This window comes from Catharus ustulatus, chromosome 1 (genome assembly GCF_009819885.2).
Source record: "Catharus ustulatus isolate bCatUst1 chromosome 1, bCatUst1.pri.v2, whole genome shotgun sequence".
NCBI lineage: Eukaryota > Metazoa > Chordata > Aves > Passeriformes > Turdidae > Catharus > Catharus ustulatus.
Window position 1 is genome coordinate 78,525,240 of NC_046221.1, and position 21,427 is coordinate 78,546,666.

The 21,427-nt window shown below is 38.4% G+C and overlaps 1 pseudogene; it reads right to left on the reverse strand.

Annotated features, from left to right (window-relative positions):
- Positions 1-14,806, reverse strand: part of LOC116995085 — a 74,367-nt pseudogene extending 59,561 nt beyond the window's left edge.
- Positions 14,807-21,427: the final 6,621 nt, after the last annotated feature.

Consider the following 21,427-nt stretch of genomic DNA (forward strand, 5'->3'; position numbering starts at 1 on the left):
GCGCTGGGCCGGGGTGACCAAGCCCATCCGTGGCAGCGGCCGGCCCCGAGCATCCCCGCCGAGCGGCAGCGCCGAGCTGGGCCACCCAGCCCTGTCGGCAGCCCCGAGCCCTCATGGCCCGAGCCGAGCCAGTAAACCCCGCCCTGCCGCAGTTCTCTTACTAATTGGCAACTTTGTTGCACGTGGGTCCTCGCTGTGAACACAGAGCGGCTTATACTCGGGTGCGGCTTATTTATGGACAAAAACCAAAATGTTTGCCAACACCCAGAGATACGGCTTATACTCAGTGTGGCTTGTATTCGTGAATTTACTGTACTTTGTTTTTAAGGGCTGCTTCCCAAGGAACTCTCTGAATAAGTCTCCTGAAAAATGAATGAGAGCATTCAGTTGCCAGTAGCAGAGATTAAACTTGTGTAAAGGCTGACTAGACAATGAAAATATCTGTCCTTTATGTTTTGCTTTTCTTACTGTCATGCTAGTTCCACCACTTAATCTTCCAGTACATTTCTGAAAGTCTCCCAATAAAAGAAAACAGAAATTAAAATATAGAGAAGGTTATACTGCATCTTTTTCACTTGCTAAATGGAGCTTAAGTGCTCATTTGCACATTTCAGGTACTATTCTTAAGGCAATGCATTATTTCCCCTCAGAGATTTCATTCAGAGTCAAATTCGATAGCAGATGTCACAAAGAAAGTTTTCTTGTGTAAAATTTAAAACACATCATAATCCACTTCTAAAAGCCCTCCAAACAACTAAGCTTTTTCTCTTCTGAAAAGACAGAATTTCAATTACTCAGATGATCTCTTTTTCTTTGAAATTCTATTACCTTTACTAAGGTCAAGAATTACAACAGATGGAAAATACAGATCCATACATTCACTTTTAGAGTAAGAGTTCTCATACTCTGCATCAGCAAATACATGCTTCCATCTGACATAATGTATGACATTAAGTACAGGGATTGTATCCTGATACGATTTATTTACCCAGATGTTTGATGCCCATGTAGACACACCTTGACTTGAATGTTTACCCTTCATAGTGATCTGTGCTGGGAGAACTCAGCAGCCTGGAAAAAAATCCTAGACTTTCTGACTAGACTTTCTCCAACCTGAACCAGGACTGTTATACAGTTTGTTGGATGCTGGTCCTGCTTCCCAGGTCAGTCAGAAAAAGAGGTGAATTGCCATAATAGACCAAAATAGACCTCCAAGCTGAGAAGAAACAAAGTCAAGAAACTAAGATCATGCTTTTACTGGAAGAGGAAAGGAAGAAAGTTCTACTGTGAACATTACATGCGTTCTGGCAAGGACTTGTGGTATTCCTTCATGCTTCTCCTCAAGATACTGTGAATGACCTGCATGGAAAAAAAACCCAGAGGGGCACTAGCAGGTTGAATATAACAGCAACAAAGAAACAAAAAAATGAAACCCCCGTGTATTACTACCTAGTCTTTTCTGTATTAAATAGATGATTTGGACTATTGGACTGTTAAACAAACAACTAACTATAAATTATTGGCTCTGCTCTGCATTGGGTCTATCCTTTTGACCATAAGATGATTTTGAGCGAAATGGTTCTTAACAATGAAAACTGCTGAGTAAGCATTTTGTGACAGGTATACTTCCACAAAGGTCAAGACATGCAGAACAGGGGATGAAGCAGTTTTGTAATATTGGCTTAATTAAGATTGATAATGTAGCTGTGCATTAGAACTCATCCTCATGGAGATAAATACTCCTCCAAATACTCCAATATACCCTTTTATCTGCTTCCTTACCAAGGTGATAACTCCCTCTCAAACATTATCAGCCTCCTTTTATGCAGCCTCCATTGCTCTATTTGTTCTATATTGCCATATTTGAATCAGGGTTTCTCATCACAGCCATCCTGTTAAAATAAATGTTTAGTTTTGAATGCTACAATATTGAATTATCCGTGTTAAAAACTCAGGGGATTTGCAACCATATCTTACCTAAGAAATATGCTTAAAGGTCTTCTGTGAATCCAGTACATTAAAATGTTCCTATGCAGCTTACTAAGCTTGAAAACAGCAATTATTTTTGTATTTAGAAAAAGCTGTGATTGTAAATAAATCCAAAAGTATATCAAGTAAGAAAAACCTCCTTCCTTGATACTTAATTAGTTATATATAATACCTCTTGCACAAATAGTGCTAAGAAAATGTCCAAAATCTTATTCTTCCATGTCAGAACTAATTTAAAACAGCATATTGTTAATATATTGCTGTTTTGTTTTTTAGAATGGTATCACACCTATGCCTCCCAAACAGTGTTACAGTATCTTATAAAAGTTTTAAAAAATAAACACTATTACTTTTTAGTCTTCCCTCAACCTACGAATGATTGAATAAGAGCATATTTTTCAACCTTTTCATTCACAGACAATCAAATTTATTTTTTTCACTTCAATTGTTTCTTGCAAACCCTTTCACTCCCCTTCACCCCCACCCTTAAATTGCAGATTCCATTAGAGAAAAGGCAGCATAAGAGACTTGGGTGTCTAGCAAAATACATCTGCAATAGAAAATTCCTTGTGATGAGAAAAACACAGTAGAAGGAAAACTGTGAGTCTGTTCTGCTGAATTTTAGATAACCTGAGGGACAAACTTCTCAACACAGGCTTATCAAAGTTTTTTAGTTTTATATTATTGTTTTCTAAAGTGAATTGCAAGCAAAGATGAGAAAAAGAGAAAGTTTGTGTATTGTGGCTGTGATACAAAAAGTGCTCTTTGTTTGCCTGTTTGTTTTAATCCATGACTTATACAATTTGACCTGCAAGATATAATAGTAAATTCTTTTGTTCAGCAGAAGTTTAATCTCCAAGGATAACCGTGAAGAAGAGTACATATGTCAAAATAGACCAGTGGGGTCACAGTAGACATATCTAGAATACTAAAATTAAATTGGAATAATTTCATTAAACTCAATTTCAGGAGAAAATTATTCTAGTTCAGTAACATTTGTATTATATTCCATGGGAAACAAGTCTTATTCACACAGCTTAATTTCAAAATGATAAAGTGCTACAAAATTTTAATATGTATTTGATTTTCATTAGGTAAAGCAGTTTAAAGGTTCTGAGAAATGAACTTTCCATTTGCTATAAATTTATTAAAAATTAGATGGGGACTCTGAGAAATAAGGGGAAATTCATATTTTCAATATTTTATTGATAAAATATTGCTAGCTTATATCTGATGTTTGGAGCATTCAAAAGATCTTAAATATTCTATCTCTAAAAAAAGAAGAGTGTTGTATAAAAACACTTGGACAGAGAGATGAAGAACTGAAAAACACTCCCATTCAATTATTCAATTGTCTTTTGATTCCATTTTAATAGTTCAAAAATTAAATTACATACACATTTTTGGTGTTTTTTCTTTTGTGTGTGTATCTGCATGCGTGTGCATGTGTGTTCTTAGAAACAATATAGGAACAGCCCCAAATGCTTTCTGAAAAATAAAAAATAACAAATTCACGTAGGTTTATCAGTCAAAATATTTGGAGAAGGAGAGAGAGAGAGAGAATGGCGTAAAATAAAGTTGAATAAAATGGTTAAAATAAAAAAAAAAATGGAACACATTAAAAAGAAGTTCTATCTGAAATTTCATCTTTATTTCAGATATGCATGTAATCTGAATTGCGTGACTTCTTGAATCTGGGAATTACAGTCCTAATCTCTTCCTATAAATAGTTCTTTGGTGTGTGTAATCTGACTGATTAGTCCCTTTTTTTTGAAATAGAAAAAAAAGTTCCATGGCTAGGAAGTGATTCATCCAGTTTCTATGGTTTTGAAAGCCTGAGGATCAAATAACATGGGGGTTTTATATGATTTGGTAGTCTATCCAAAGAACTGTCTATCCCTCAAGCTGTGCAATGGAGTACAAGATGTACAAAATCTTGAAAAGGCATAATATCCCACTGTGTGGCAACTTACTTCCTTTGCCAATGCTGTATTTTATTTGATACCTCTGTCCGATAGTTCTTTCATATAAATATGCTAACAATCCACAGTCTAGGAAGAAAACAAGATCCTTTTTCCTTCTAAACCCTATGCCATCTAAGAGAACCATCAACTGAAACTAATGTTGAATAAAGGAAGGAAGGAGTTCATGCAGTTTGTACACAAAAGCACAAGTTTCTTAAGAGGACTCCCAAAAATTTCCTGTTAAATGTAGCGAGAAGTGCCTTCCTCATTAGCTTTCCACTCACTAATAAAGTTGCTTTTGGCATTGAATTAGAAATTACTTGGAGAGCTATCATAGTGCTAGAAGAAGGTCTGTATTTCCTGCAATAAGGTATCACTGCTCATATGTCAGGGAATTTCAAAAACATCTTCTTCAATAACAATGCTCTTCAAACTCCAATATACTCTTGTCAAAGACATCTCAATGGCTTTAACCATTTATATTTCAGTTCACACTGTGAAATACTTCTCAGATATCTAGAAGAAGAAAAATAATAATGAAAAAGAATTAGTGCTACTGGAAATAAAAACTCATGACATGACTCAAAAATGTGAAGAAAATTTGACCACATTCAGAAGAGTGCTTTTGATTTTCTGTCAAGTTTGAGCAACATCAAGGATCTCTGAAGTTATGTTATTTAGGGATAAGAGATAAGGAAGATAAGTGTTTTATTTCTTTCATCCCCACATCAATTAATGACTTTATTTCTTAAAAATATCAGAGGTTAAAACAAAAAAAGTAAAAATTCTTCTACTATGGTGGCATCATAGAGTAAAGTGAGTCATAATATGAAAAGCCTCTACCTATCATCATACAGTAATGACAAGGTTGAAACTGTGAATAGTGTAGAATACGTTTTTCCTGTAAAGAATCAGGATGGTAGTAATCAAAGTGTTTTACACTTTAACTTTTGAATCCAAACTCAAATTAATTCACCATCAGAAGTCTTTCAAGGTCTTCCTGCATTTCTTGTAAGTCACAAAGCAGAGAAGCTTTGTCTCAGTCACAAATTCTTTTTTTTTTTTTTTTTTTTTTCTGGAAGAGCTGTGCTTTGTTTTCACATTTTCCCAGCAAGTACATTATGATACTTGGTATTTCATGTCAGGTTTCATCTGTGTGTTGGCTCACAGATGATCCTGACAGATTCTCGCTTACTTTTTCTTGTGAGAAAAGCATTTTAAGCAATCACTAATCTTGTTTCTGTCTTTGAATTGTCGCTCAGTTTTCCTGAAAATGTCTAGTGCTACACAGTGTTGTACTTAATGTCCTAATACTCCTACAATTAAAATACATCCCTCAAAAAATTTGATATCCAGAAAAGGTCATTGGACCATTACAGGAAAAACCTGTGCTTACTCAAACTCTGAAAAATTATCCTCAGTTTGAAATAGAGAGCTTCTTGCACAGATGTTTTAGGCTCATGCTTGTCACTCCCATATTGCAACCTTAAATCCTTAACAAGTTATTCTTAATGCAGAACAGCAGAGCAGCTTTTCCATTCCAGTATCTAAGCCAAGGGGACCTGGAGTTTCTACAGCTGTTTTCCAAACCCTTTTTTGTATTGGTTAATAAGAGCATGAATTCTTTAACTGTTTTCAGGAGGTAAACAAATAAGATGAGGTAAAGATTAAACCTATTTAGTAGACAGAGGAAGGTAATGGAATTCTTCAACTATGCATGCTCTTGTCCCTACTGAAGGACAGATTCCACCAAAAAAAAGGATTAAAAATATGAAGTGGAACACAAAAGAACATTGGAAACCACACAGATATGAGAAATTTATCCCCAAGCACCCTCTAACTCTAAAACTGAAGGCCGTGATCATAAAAGTCTTTGCTGATAAAACTTTACCCATAAAATCCTGCTTCAGAGCATATCTAGAAGCAGATTCTTCAGGACTTAAGAAGCAAATATGTTTTTGGTAGAATTTCAAAAACCTCCATGAACCTGTAAAAGTCAAGAAAAATTAAGCACATGACTATAATTTAAAATAATTTGTTTCAGAGAATGGAAAAGTTTATTAAAAATTGTTTTCTTCTGCATTTTCTGCATTTGCTTATGGCAATGCCTGCTCTGCAGACTGAACTCTTGGCAGGGAGGCTATGTGCCCCACTAATGAGTTAACACACAACATACAACCTAGAAGTAGATCTACACCTACAGATCCACCAGTCATTTGTAAGGCCTAGAGTGAATGGCCTAAGTGCTTAACCTCAGTATTAGATACTATATCCGGAATCTGATATCCTTGCTCTTTTATTGTTACTAAGTCAAAACAATGCAGTTTCTCCTCTCAAATTTCACTACGTGCTTATGCAACCTGGCTTCTACTTTGACTCCTATTTTCAAGATTTAAAGGTCAGAGGTTTTAAAGTCTCTGGAATTCTATTAATGAAAAGATTTAATTCCCGATCTCCTAAAATGCAGTAGATAATCTAATAGAGAATGGTAAAAACAGACAAGGAACAAAAATGTTATAACAGACAGGCTTTCTTATGAAATAGGGCAACATGGCTGTTACAATGAATTCTGTATATATATATATATATATATACACATCCAGTACTATCCAGTTTATATCATCAATTACATGACATGTCAAGCTAGGAGTTTCCAGAAGCTACTCCTTTGTTCAACTCCTCTTCAGAGTTTATTCTACCAGCAGTTAAGAAAGATCCTGAAAACACCCTTGCAGGAAGTCAGCTCATCTCAAGGATAGACTCAAGGTAATCTATATGAAAAGCATCACAATGAGGTCTTTACAGGCTTGTATTATTTTAAAAAAACATTCTTCATGTTAAATGTCAGGTTTCTGTAAAAAGATCCCATCCCAGGTAGGGGCAAAGAACGATGTGGCTCCACTACAGGTAGGGTCCTGACTATTAGGAAAAATCATAGTGTTACACTGAAATCTTTGGGAGTACTCTAACCTTGCTCCAAGAGAAGACTGTTGTTCCCTCCTATGGATAAATACTTTAGCATTTAACTGCATTAGAGATAAATGGATAAATGTTTATTTACAGACATTTTGGAGCCTCACTTACAGACTATATTATTTCTTACTTCCAACTCTCATTCAAGCATTCATCACAAGCCCCTCTTCAGCTGCAGGTGCCACTTGGCAATGAGTACTTCACGTCTCAATAGCAAGTTACAACAAAAGTGCCAGCAGTCTTCATATTGCCATTTTCCTTCCTACTTGATTCCGAAACCACTCATCGTAGAAGAAATAGCTGACCTGCCTCCACTTCAATGTGTACTGAATCCAAATCTGGCAGTTAGCTCCAAACACTTTCTGCAGAGCCAGCCCCAAATTTCTTCCAAAATAATTATGATTTTAGTAACATTAGATAATGTCAAAGTTCTGATAAACATGAGAACAGAGGGAAGAAAAAATGTTTCTTATTGCCTCCTCTATATGTTTAACATCTATTCAGATTCCATTCTAAACTTTTAAGATGCCTGATTTGAGATTTCATACAGTATAATTTAACAAACCAACTTGGGAAATCAGGCATTTGGCCAGCCATAGCCGCAGGCAAATACTTTATCTGTAATTGCAATTACGGCATTTCATGGATATAATTGTATACATATACATATCACTGAAAATATTTCACCTTACCTTAGACCAAAATATTATCAGATCTTACAAATTAAGCTCACTGATGTCTCATCATTAAAGTAGATGTTCTAACAAAAACTCAGCAGAGTCAAGAGATTTAAAAGATTTCTACTGTGTGGGGTTTATAGTAAGATAAAATCCCCTTAAAGAATGAAAAGGCACTATGCCATTAGTGATGATGCATCTCAAATGAGATTTAAGTGCAAGTCTTTCATATCCTTTTGTTGCTAAAACCCCCATGTCATCACTTTCAGGAGTTATAAAGCCTCACTTCCCTGCACAAACTCCCTCTATTCCATTAATTTACATTTGAATAAATTTTCCTCTGCTTTTCAATTACATGTAACACTCATTGCTTTTCTTAAAAGCCTTTATAACAGTTGCAGTCAGCAATTGCTCCACTGTATTGTTAGAGACAGCTGTCCTGCAGAGGTAAATGAAATGGTATTTGCCTGTAACAGCATTAGGATCATTTGGGAGGCAAAGTGCTAAAATGCACTGCTATCCTTCTCTCATAATTTATGAGAGACATATTTTCACATTTACTAGTTCAAGTCATATTCCCTACTCATTTACCATTGTAAATCCAACTTGCATATTTAAAAGGGAAAAATATGGAGATCACAATACAGTATTCACTATATGCAACATAAAAATGAATAATTACCCTTTCTCATTAATTTTCAGCATTTGCTGTACTAGAAAAGAATAAACAACTATATCTGGAAATGCTATTTTTCTCCATGTTTAGTAAAAATGTCTGTACTAATTTTCTCAGCTATTTAAATTCAATATTTTCTACTCAGTCTTGCTTCATAGTGAAGGAAAAACTAATTTGAAGAAGGGAAAGAAACAATGACTATTTCCAACAGTTCCCTTGGAGGCAAAGAAATGTTTACAGTAGCATCTGAGTGGATTAATGGTCTTGTGGCTGAGGTAAACTAGTGGCACATGCAAGGTGAGGAGAATACCTGAGTGACAGTCCTCACCTTACTCTGAAGTCAGATAATGGCATTAGCATTGCCTGGAATTTCTGTCTCATACTGATGTCACCCCATGAACTTCTGGGAACTGGTATGAAATTTAGTCTGCCTGGAGGATCTGTTCTTACAGTTCTAATGTGGGAAATGTTCAATTATCTGAGAAAAGTTAAGACAATTTACATACAATGAATGAGAACTAGGTGTGTTGCTCTCTGACTTAACTGATCTTAGTAACTCTTGGGCAATAAATCCCCCTGTGGAAGTGAGCCTTTCTTCCTAAACTGTAAATGCTTGTGGAATGACTAACATTGTCTTTGGTTTGGCATTTCTGTGTCTGAAGTGTATACAGCTACAATTTATTCCTTCAGATTTATGAAGAGGAGTTTCTGTTGCTGAAATCAGAAGGATTAGCAGGACTATTTTTTCCACAGACTCCAAAAGGAGCCTCTAGTGATCAGTTCAAATGTGGACAACTAACATCTTCATCTGACAATTCCCACCATAGGAATCAATATTGTCTAATTTATTTAAACATTGACTTCTCTCACCTACTTCCAGTTTCTGATTATCAGAGAACTGGATATATTAAAAAAGGAGTTCTAAACACAAACTGTGACATGTTCGTGTTTTGCTTGTGCATCATTGTCTCAACTGCATTCACAGAGAAACACCAACTGTTCTTAACACTTTCCAAAAATACTCATATATATTCTCTCAATGGAGCTATGTGTCTTGATTTTCTCAAATACCTCAAGAACCAGATAATATTTTTGATAGATAATGACTTCTGAATGCAGAATTCATACAGTTCCCAGTCTTAATAATGAATGGATACAGGGTAGCTAACATGCCTTCTCAATTGCTGTATTCTCACAGACTATGAAGAAAAAGTACAGGGATTTGGTGTAAATATCTTTTCATCCCCTTTTCCCACCAAAATTCCAATACATGTATAACTGATTATATTGCAGCTACTGCAGGTAGCTGTTCTACATAAACTTCTGCATTAAGCCATCAGATGTTTTACAAAACAATCTCCTTAAAATAAAAATCACATTTGTTTCATTTTTAGCTATAATCAGCCAAGAAAACGGGTGGTTCATCTGTAACTGTAGAGTTTTGTGTTTATATGTATGATCATCAGCTCTTCTGGGTCATTGTCTTGGTTATAATAAATAGATAAGCAGCAAAACTGTGGGAAAACAAATGGGAGATGGAACAGAGAGCACAGCAGAACAAGATATCATTACCTTGATAAAATATATAAGCCCTGTAACAGGAACAGGTAGATAGGGTAAAGTGCAGCACATTCAGCTAGAAAGGTCTTTGAAACTACAGTAATTTCATGACTCTAAGGCACACCCTTTTGACTAAAATTTTGGTCCGAACCTGGAAGTGCACCTTATAGTCCAGTGCGCCTTGTATAATGTACAAAGTTGCAAAATTTGCAAACCCGGAAGTGCAAGCTGCGAGCCGAGTCAGGAACCGCGGGAGCCGCAGCTGCCGGGCGGGGGGACGCGGCATGGCCTCTGGCCGTGGAGAAGAGGGGGGAAGAAGCACAGCCACCGGCCGCGGGGAAGCGGCAAGAAGTGGTGGCGCAGGCGCCAACCACAGGGAAGGGATGAGAAGCGGTGGAGCAGGCACTGACCGCGGGAAAGGGCCGAGAAGCGGCGGAGCAGGTGCCGACCGTGGGGAAGCAGCGAGAAGTGGCAAGAAGTGCCGCCGCCGCGGGAAAGCGGCGAGAAGCGCTGCCGCTGCCGGCCAGGGGGAAGCCGGGATGCAGCGCGGCCGCGCGGTGGGAGCTGGGAGTCATGCCAGCCGGCTCTGGGGGCGGGCGGGAGTACTGGGGCCCACTGCTCGGGGAGGGCGCCTGGGGCTGTGTTTAAAGGCTACACCGATCTTTGAAAAAGGTTTGCAAATTGAGCACCTGCCAGTAATTTGTTACTTTGTTGCGCACCTCACGGCTCCTCACTGCAAAAAAAAAGTGGGCCTTATAGTCCAGTACGCCTTATATGATCTACAAAGTTGTGAAATTTGCCAACTCCCAGGGGGTGCGCCTTATAGTCTGGTGCACCTTGTGGTTGTAAAATTACTGTACATGGTTTTGTAAGGCTGCCAAGTAATATAAACAATAGGCTATCAGTAGTGAGAATTTTTTGCTAGAAGTCTGTAGCCCTAGAACTGTAGCAGTATTAAAACTCTACTGCATGAACAGTACCCTCACTCCAGGTTTCAATACCCTGTACTTCTAGGTTTGGATGCTCTGTCTTCAATAAAACTTCAACTCAGACTTTTGCTCGGGCTTTGGTTTTTTGCTTGGATTACTTCTGCACCCCTTCCAATATTGAAGTCCTGTCTCTCAGTCGTTGGCAAATAAGTATGTCAGAGATAGTTAATTCCCAAACATAGAGAGAAGAACTCCCTGGAATGTCCATGATGGATCACAGTCATACCTTGTGTCTTTCTAATGGCAGTTTCTCAGACATTCACAGATTTTAGTCAGCAACTCATTTGCCTTTGTTCTGACTTTTTACCAAGTGGACCCTACCACATGGGAGGTTAATATTTTCTTTATCTTGTTCAAAATCTCAAAATGAATTTTCAGTGTGAGTTATTTATGACTCTTGTCAGTCCAAGTAAAATTTTAAAAAAATTCCACTGATTCAATAGGCATAGTAAATTAGAGTTGCCGTAAAATTATAAAGATTGTCAGATTTGTTAGATTCAATTTTTCCACCAGAAATAAGTTGAAACAAAAGTGCTCTTCCACATATTCAACCAGGACATCCCATTGTGTGTTGCCACAAAAGCACTTAGAGCATGATAGCTGCAGAATCAGAACTTCACCACTCAATGACATAGTTTTCCAACTTTATTTACTGTGCTGGGGGAAGATAGCGGGTGGACATCAATTTCTGCTCTATGAGAAGGACACCCTCTCTGTACTGACCACATTCACTAAAACCAGGGTCTCTGGTCCATTTGTGATGGGTACCATAGGCTCAGGAAAACAAGGCTCCAGCTGATTGACGTGTCCACGTCTTGACTGGTGGCCTGGCGTTTACATTTAGCAGGCCTTTGGCTCATCTTTCTGCACTAGGTTGGATATATAGGTAGATATGTTTCCCCCCACCAAAGAGTTACTATTTGAAGTGGTTTGCTTTCTACCTCAGAGGCCAATAGCCTCATCCTTCCTATCTCTCCAAGGCATCTCTGATTTTCTGTAGGCAATTTACCTGTGTTAGTACCACATTCCATTCTACCCCAAATGGGCAACATGGGTGTAAAGCTACGATTTTTTTCTGTTTTTTCTTTTTTGTTACTTTTCTATGCCTACCCAGACCATTATAGAAGGGCTGATGTAGGCTGTGTATTTTGGGTGAGCTACATAGACATATCCTGCACGAAAGTACTTGGTTCATTTTCACAGGACATACCAGTCATCTAATGAGTTTCAACTAGGCAGATGCAATGTAGCCAAACCCTAGCTTACCTGAGGATACTTTCAAGTAGACTTTATCCCACAGCATTAATTTGTGAGTTCCCAAAAAAAAAAAAAGGAGCAGAGAACTGCACTACCAAACAGGAGAGTCTATAATGCACATGTATTCAGATGTCACCATTTAGAGGGCATGCCCTCTAAAGCAGATATGATTCTATAGCAATCCAATCATTCATAAAGGCAATCCACTAAACAGGAAAAGCTGAGTGACTCATGTTTTTCATCACTGCCATGATTATAATTGTTTATAATTCTTTCTGCCTTTCATTACCTTTCCTGGAAAGAAAAAAGGGGCAACTTCAAAACTCCTTTCAGAGATAGGAAGCATTACTGTTACTGTATTTGGAGGTAGTTGTTATTTAATTTGTAAGCTGAATGTGGAGAAGATTATTATTTTTTTGCCATAAAATAAATAAAAATAAATTTACCATACATTCATCATAGATAATCTACTCTACAAAAATAGCCTGCTTTTTTGCTTGTAATTTTGCCTTCATTCTTACATTCTTCCATTCAAAACTAACAGGAGACCTTGAATCTATGTGCATTATTGAGAATTTCGTGAATATCACCCATTTCCTTTCAGTGTGCTCAAACCAGTGAAATACTAATGAGGCAGCAAGCTATACCTAACAATATATATCAGACTGCATCAAATGAAGGTTAAAGAAATTATGAATAAAATATCTTTGAGCTTAATATTCTTGTAGTGTCCCTTGAAGAAAAAATTGCCAAATACATTGAAATCTGTGTTATTAACCAGTTGCCTCCTGGGACCCATGAAATGCTCATATTCTGCACAGGCTGCCATCACACATCAAGTGCCTTATATGGTATTTGGTCTTTACAGCCTGTAAATTTAAAATATAACTGGCCCTATATGAAAAACTATTTCTGCAATTCCAAGACATTTGTATTCCAATGCAAAGTGCCAGTTCAATACAAAAAAAGGATGTGTATGCCATTATGCACCAGCTGTCTCATCTAGCTGTTTGCAATTGCAAAATATAAAAAAGGTCTTTATTAGACATGCAAAAATGAGATTAGAATCTGGATGGTTTTATGATGAAAAGAATCTTTCTTACAACTGCAGAGGAGCCATGTACTTTTAAAGATTTCTATGCAGAGCACTGACTGAAAAGGTCATTTTTAGAGGTCTCTGCTTGCTTTGAAGCATAACTGTTCTCTGTTCTGGTGACTTTATTAGCTATTTTGTGTATGACCAGGGAAACAAAATGTGTGTGAGAGAGAATTATTGCACCAGGAGAACAGAAAGATAGAAGGGCAAGAAAATAAATACTTATAATGTGGTATTAGGTATGGGATATCCATCCCCGTAACCTAAATTTCCCATCCACCAGCAACAAACATCAAACCATGAACCCAAAGTCTTTGCCTTTTTTAAGCTGGGCTGTATGAGGCAGTATGTGTAGAATAGGTGTAGATAAATTAAAAACAAGTGTGAAACAACTAAATGTCATTGAATTATAAATTAGTAAGACATGATATTGCAACTGTAAAATCCTAATACCAAACTTTATGTTTTAGTCCACTGTGTGGTGTCATAGAGTTTTAGCATCTGGTCATTCTTCACTTTATTACAGGAATTCATGATGTAATCCATAACATCCAAATTCATAATTATCTGACGAGAGTTTGTGAAGCCCAAACAGATGTTGTGCATTAATTTAAAATGTAGAAATAAACACTCATTTGCAAACATGCTGTGGTTCTGGGGGTCTAACAGAATTGCAGATTTATAAATGGACTCTTACATTGTGCTATCAGCTGCTGGTTGCTACTCCATTTGAACCTATACTGATGACCTATAGGACTTGATCACAAGAAGTGCAGTTGCAATGTTATTCACATACTGATAGCAACTATCAATTAAAAACAAACAGACATGCTACAAGATGATTTTTTGACTCTTAATCACCAAGATTTTAAAATGTTGTCATAATGTACAGTAATTTCACGACCATAAGGTGCACTGGACTATAAGGCGCACCCCCCGGGAGTCGGCGAATTTCACAACTTTGTAGATCATATAAGGCGCACCAGACTATAAGGCGCACTTTTTTTTTCAGCGAGGAACCGTGAGGCGTGCAACAAAGTAACAAATTAGTAACAGAATCACGCCGTCGCAGGTTTACTGGCATGTGCTCAATTTGCAAACAATTTTCACAGATTGGCATAGCCTTTAAATGCAATCCCAGGCACCCTACCCGTGCCGTGAACCTCGGCACTCCCACCTGCCCGCAGCGCCAGTTGGCGAGGCGGGGCTTGGGGCGGTCGCAGCTCATGGTGGTCCGGGGTGGCTTGGGACTGCCCGTGGTCTGGGTTGGCTCAGGGTGACCGCGACTCACGGCTTCTGTGGCTGCCTGCTCCCGTTTTACCAGTGTGGCTTGCGCCAGGCCAGCGTTGGCGCTTCCCTCTCTCCCCGCGTGGCGGTCGGGGCCGGCACCACTCCGTTCTCTCCCTGCATGGCTCGTACGGGGCTGGGGCAGTGCTGCTCTCTACCTGTGCAGCACATATGGGGCCGGGGCAGCACCGCTTTCTACCCGCGCGGCACACACGGGGCCAGTGCAGCGGCCGTCCACTCTCTACCTGCACGGCTTGTATGGGACCAGCGCTGCCTCCCTCTCTCCATAAGCGGTTCGTGCGGGACTGGCGCCGCCTCTTTCTCTCCCTGTGCCGCATCCGGGATGGGTGCCCCCTCCCTCTCTCCCCCCACAGTGGCCGGGGCCAGCGCTGGTTCCCTCCCTCCCCGCGCAGCGCCTACTGGCCGTGGCTGCCCACTCCCGTCCCCCCTCACCTTGGGACTCGGTGCTCCCACAGCACCGTCCCTCCATTGCAGTTCACACTTTCTGGGGTGGCAAATGTTTCAACTTTGTACATCATATAAGGTGCACCGGACTCTAAGGCGCACTTCCGGGTTAGGGGGAAAATTTTAGTCAAAAGGGTGCACCTTATAGTTGTGAAATTACTGTACTAGGGATAATATTTGTGTGGCACATACAGTAAATTCATGAATACAAGCCACACTGAGTATAAGCCGCATCGCCGGGTGTTGGCAAACATTTCGGTTTTTTTCCATAAATAAACCGCACCAGAGTATAAGCCGCATATTTTATATTCTGTTTGGAAACATAAATCTGAAAACTTGTCTAGAGGTAGGTAGATAGGAAACAATGGGGGGAGTTTTTAACTGGGAAAATCCTTTGGTCCTGTGGACTTTAGAGAAAAATAATAATAAAACTGATAAGCTGAGATTTATCAGGTTTATGGAGCTTTATTAACTGGGGTTAAAAAAAAAAAAGTACTAATATTCCTCAAAATCCATGAGCAGTTTCTCCTGAAACACTGCAACACCACCACCTGAAGTGTCATTATTCCTTCTGAGCTTTGATGCCAGTAGAAGTCCCTGTAAGAACTACTAATTTTGTGTTGGCTCTCAGGCTACATTGGGGTTATCAGATACCAATAATAATCATATCTTTCCCTCTAGCATTACTTCAAATCAATCATGTCAAATTGATAACTAGAAAATTGTTTCAGCAGAAGAAAAAGACAAAAAATTGACATTTTTCATTTCTGTAATTAAGGAAGCACTGTTAAAAAGGCAAACTTTTCTAACACCAAGGCTGGCAGAGAAACTATTTGTAAATGGGCTTAACAATTAAGCCAACTTTGAAAACCCTCTTTAAATTTAATCATCACATTTACATAATTATTTTATACTTATCCCATAACACATTTAAAGCACCTTTGTCTACTGACTGAAACAGCTCTGTCAAATCCACATTTACTGTATCTTGAAGATGAAAATTACCTGAAAATGATTTAAAACTTTATTTTAATTGAAATAGCTCCTTCTGGGATCTAACAGCTCCTCACAAATGTCTTATCAGCTCTAATCACCATTCTACCATAGACATCAAATTATCTTGTCACTGAATTCCAATTCTCTAATTTCTATCAGTTGACAGAAACTAATTGTATTCTTCAGTATCAAAGACAAATCTTTCCAGATCTTGCTAAACCTAAATTATTAGTAGTTGGTACTAAGCTACATGCACTGGGTTTAGGGCCGTTCTCTTGGAATGTTGTACCAACATTCTCTTCAAATGTGATAGGAATTACAGGCTTCAAGTTCCCTGTAAAATATTTAAAAATATGTAAAATAACTTTGAAAGAGTTCTCTGTAAAATAATTTTCCAATATTAGGGTATTTTGTTCCTGAATAAAATGAGGAACATGACAGTCAAAAGCAGAAGGTTACAATAAAAGTCTTTCAATATTTGACAGCGGATATCTACCACCCACAGCGAACTGGAGACAGCATGAAATTACCTCTTAGGTATTTTTTTCAGGTCATTTAAAAAAGCTTAGTTTTCAAAATTTCATACAAAAATTATCAGAAAGTTTGAATGCAAGCTATATATTCCAGGATTCTGATCCATTCCTGTTACCCCTTATAAAGACCTGGGTAATTACACCAACAAATCCAAGTACAGCTTCAAGAGTTGCCATTGAATAAATCAGGAAAGATTATCATTACACAGGAACTTGCTAACAAAACAGCTGGATGTAGAAAAGGGAGAAGACAGCCAGTCTATTTGTAAAAAACACTTTGCTGATGCAAGGTGATTGGTCCACATTTTTTGAATTTTTTTAATGCAGAAAGTAATAAATGAAAATTCCATCAAGGCTGTGTAGGTTAATAATAATGTAACAAAAAACCTCAGCCATGCTACGGATGGCTGCAGACACTATGGCTTTGATAACACAAAACAGATCAAAATCCAAGCTGCCTAAACAGCAACTCCAAATAGACCATGTGGGAATTTTGGCTTGTACAAATGCACAGTATTTTGTGCCTTGGCTGCTTACGTTCAGAGCCATCTGTGAAGCAGGCAGAAAGCCTTATTGCAACTCAGCATGCCATTGTCACAGGAGCTCCAGTGCCAGCCTAAGAGAACTTTAGATAGGCAATCTGCATGGCTACCCTAAGTGCTGTCTATCCTGCACAAAGCAACTCTTATGTCTTTGCTAGTCTAGATAAAGCAATGGATAGAGTTTGGATGATCATTACAATAAATGGTATGCATATGAATTGGAATGGGATTGGGATGGAATGGACTGGAATGGTGTGGGCTGAAGGATGCACACATTTATTCCAATATACACAGAATGTATATGTGGTGTGTTTGAGCACACATCTGCAAAGTATACATGTTTGTATGACCAAGGAACATTTTTAAATTTTAAGGTCACGTGGGCAACTAAGAAAATCTTCATTCCAATTATCATGCAAAATATTAGTATATGGGCCAGAAGTTACAAAAATCGTGTAACCTGTGTGTGTTTCATTAATATGGTAAAAAATTCTGGGTGCAAATGGGTACATATGATCTTGGGATGTGGTCATATGAAAATATCACCACTGACATATGATTTTAAACATACGTATTGTAATATGATATCCTATGATATGAAAAGCTTAGATCTCTTTCAAATGCTGCCAGAATTTCGCCTCCCTGAAAAGTCAACTTTTGCACTACAGTTGACAGAATGAAAATACATTTATATAAAAATATCACCAATCATGTAGTTTCAACTATGTGGTAAATCACAAATTAGGCTAATTTTATATTGGATTTTAATGAGAAATTATTCTGTGCTTTTGTATGTGTAGTATTTGGAGAACATTGTGTGCTGATTTTAAGTTGTAGCTCAGGATTATAACAAACCTCCAAGGTAAAATATCGGTAATCACAGAAAAATGCAAAAGCCAACAGTAGTCTTTAACTCTTATGACAAGAAAAAAGAGTTTGGCATGGATCAGATAAACTAGTATTGAGAACAGATGAATCAATATTGTGACCTGCAATTATTAATAGATAAAGAGACCTTCCAGTACACTCTGGTCAATATGTTATTATCACAAACTCTTCAAGCCCCATATTAGGCACTGAAAAGGACTGTCATGGCTTAAGTTCAGCTAGCACCCCACACAGGCACTCGCTCTCTTCCTCCCAGTGGGACGAGGGAGAGAGAGAGGAGTAAAAGTGAGAAAACTTGTGAGTTGAGATAAGGACACTTTGATGAAGAAAACAAATTAAAAATGCACATATATAAGCAAAGCAAAACTCAGAATTCATTCACCACTTCCCATGGGCAGACAGGTGTTCAGACACCTCCAAGAAAGCAGGGGTCCATGATGCGCAGTTTACATGGGAGAGAAAAACACCATCACTTCAGATATCCCCATTTCCTTCTTCTTCTCCCAGCCCCTTGTGCACCCCCAGCCTCCTCACAGATGGGGTGCTGTGAGAGGCAGAAAAGGCCCTGCTCTGCAATAAAGGAAGATCCCTGTGTTATCAACACTGCCTTCAGCATAAACTGAAAACACAGCACCATATTCAGCTATGAAGAAAATTAACTCTATCCCAGTTGAAACCAGCATATATGGTTTGGAAATTTGTTTCAGCTATTATATTCAACAAAATAGTCAGAATTATTCAATAAATTCCTGGAAAAGGTCTGTATTAAGCTAAGAAACAGCATGAGACCTTTTTTTTTCTTCATAATTTCTCATTCTTAAAAGACTATCACTCTTTTCCTTGGCCATATATCTATATCTATTCATTTAATTGCACTTCTTAGGCACAAATTTATAACTATTTCATTTGGCTGTTTTTTAAACAAATGCTGATGACGTTTGTATCACATCAGACACAACGAAACAAGTTTTGTGAGTTCATTTTGTATTTTATTTCAATACCACAAATAGGAAAGGGTTGACTAAATGATAGCTACCTAATACTTTTGTTAGTTGCTAGAAGTTGCACAGAGTGAAAACCAGAGTTGTACCAACCAGTATGTCTTTTTGAATTGGCCAGTTGTATAGCTGATGTATCTATTGGCAATATTACTAACCCCAGACAAAGAAGCAGTTCTGCAGGTCTGCTTGCAGAGTGGATATCTGTCTCTTTATACTGTCCCAGGGGGATTATCTGATTGTTGATTATGCAGGACATGAGCCATATTTTTCCATATATTTGCCTGTGGTGTTGTGGGAAATCTGTATTCAGGCAGCAGGAATATAACAAGCAGTTTGGCAGTGGAAACAGAACCATCTTTAAAAACCACATTCGTCAGGAGAATTGCTGAGGGCTTGAGTTAGTCAAGAGCACTGTGAGGGACAGCCTGAAAATGAGTCTGAGTCAGAGGCTGAGGTTCAGGGGAAGGACAGCAGCAACCTGCCAGGAAGAGGTAAGCTGGCTAGCCAGTTAAGATTTATTCTACAATTTAGTTGTGCAATCTAGGCAAGGGAGGAATCAAGCAAAAAGCCAGCTGAGAGAGAACTGATTTGTTTACTAGAAAGACTAAAAGAGGTAGGGGAATTGGAGAGAGCAGCATCTGGAATTAGGAGAGATTACACTGGAATCATTAAAAAAACCTAAAACCAAAAAGCTTTAGCATGTTTCCATGATTTCCACTGCTCAATCAAACAGTCTGCAGGTGGGCTCTACTTTTTTAAATGATAACTGGGTTTATCCTGCTCTAGCAAAACTTCACTCTTCCCATTTACTTTTTGTCTTTGCTTTTTATAATTTCTAGCTAAATAGGAGAAATGGAATACTATTTTGCATGGCTAAAATAAGGTCTTGATCTGAAAAATATGTTGAATTTTATCCAGTAAGTAGCAGTGTATTGATGACAAAATCCAGGTATATGGCCTTTTCAATAAATGTGCCAGTATATGCTAGGTAAATGAAACCAGTATAATAACATTTGTTTTAGTACTACTGTCTTGATACGCTGCATTTATTTAAATATTTAAGTGGCCTATCCATTAGCAAGTGCTGCAAATTACTTCACTACTCCCTGTTCTAAATGGTAATGCACAAAGTTATAACTTTTTCTAACTATGCCCACATAAGGATATATAACCTGGATAAAATATGAGATGCTCAGGACCGGTCATTCTGAGGAGACAGACTAGTTGCCACTCTAGATCAACAGTTTCTAGTTCTCTCTAGAACTTGTGTGTCTCAGAAAGGCCTCAGCTATGAATGAAGCTCTTCCCCAGGTTAAGTCTTTGTAAAAGAGCATGGTGTTAATTTTTGTGGATTCTTTTTCATCTCTTAATGCCATGTCCTCAAGCAGCAATTTTTCCTTTACTCAGCTTTACAATTTAACAAAATATTAAAGAGCTATTTCTAAGATCTTGGCACTGTTGAAAAGTGTTGAGCATCTCCAGTGAGTACAAAAGGTAGAGAAAGAACTTTCCCAGCATGCATAAAAATGTACAGAGATTGCATTGTTCTTGTATTTAGAGAAAAAGAGCATGCACACACATACTAAATAAGAAGCTGTCCTCAAAACCCTACAATGCTTATAATTTATGCTTGCAGTAATATTTGGATTGATTCAACAGTAGACAACATTTAAAAGTTTTAAACTGTCTACAGGAAAAAATTTCACCTTCATTTATAATAATAAAAACTTAGAATTAATATTTTTATTGTAAAAGAATAAACTGGTAAATTGCTTTTGTGGTTATACTGAATTGAAATTTAGTATTCAGTAAACTTGAAAAACCTACCTGTTACCTTGCACATTTCGTGTCAACATGACTCCTCTTGTTACAGACTGATAAATGATTGGTTTTTTTTATTTGTGATATCACAGCTGCGTCTCAGACTAAACCCTGAGAAGCTCTTCAGGCTGTAACATTGAGGGCAGCACTTACAGCAGCAGCCACGAGCAGGGTCGAGGGCTGTGGGGAGGCTCTGGTGGGCTTGCAAAGAAGCAGTGTGGCAGGAATGGGCCAGTAGGAGTGGGTCATGCTGTTTGCTGTGTAGCTTTGGGAGCATGGTGACAAGGTGCTGGTCAGCTGGCAGAACTAGCCAGGGTGCCTTTGAGGCTGCTGCTGCTTGTGGTTGCTGCTCTCAGTTTGGATAGAAACTGCAGGCTCTGCTGCCAGTTCTCCTGGGCTTTGCCTAATGTGCAGGCTGCTGCTGGGAACTATAGGCTGAAACTAGAGCTGAGAGACAGTGGATAGACACAGCTATTGAGAATGCTGTTAGTGAGGAGAGGTACACAGGGGAGTGCATTGCTGCTCAGGATTGTGCAGGACCACAGGGAGACACTGCAGTGATGGTTTGAGCTTGCCACAAGACACAAGTCCCAGTGCTGGCTGATGCTAATTGCTCTGACACAGAGAAGACTCTGGCCACTGCTTGGATTTCATGCTGCAGGTATGGCCTGGGGCCTCTTCCATGGGAGGTGTGTTCTGACCAAGGCACTGAA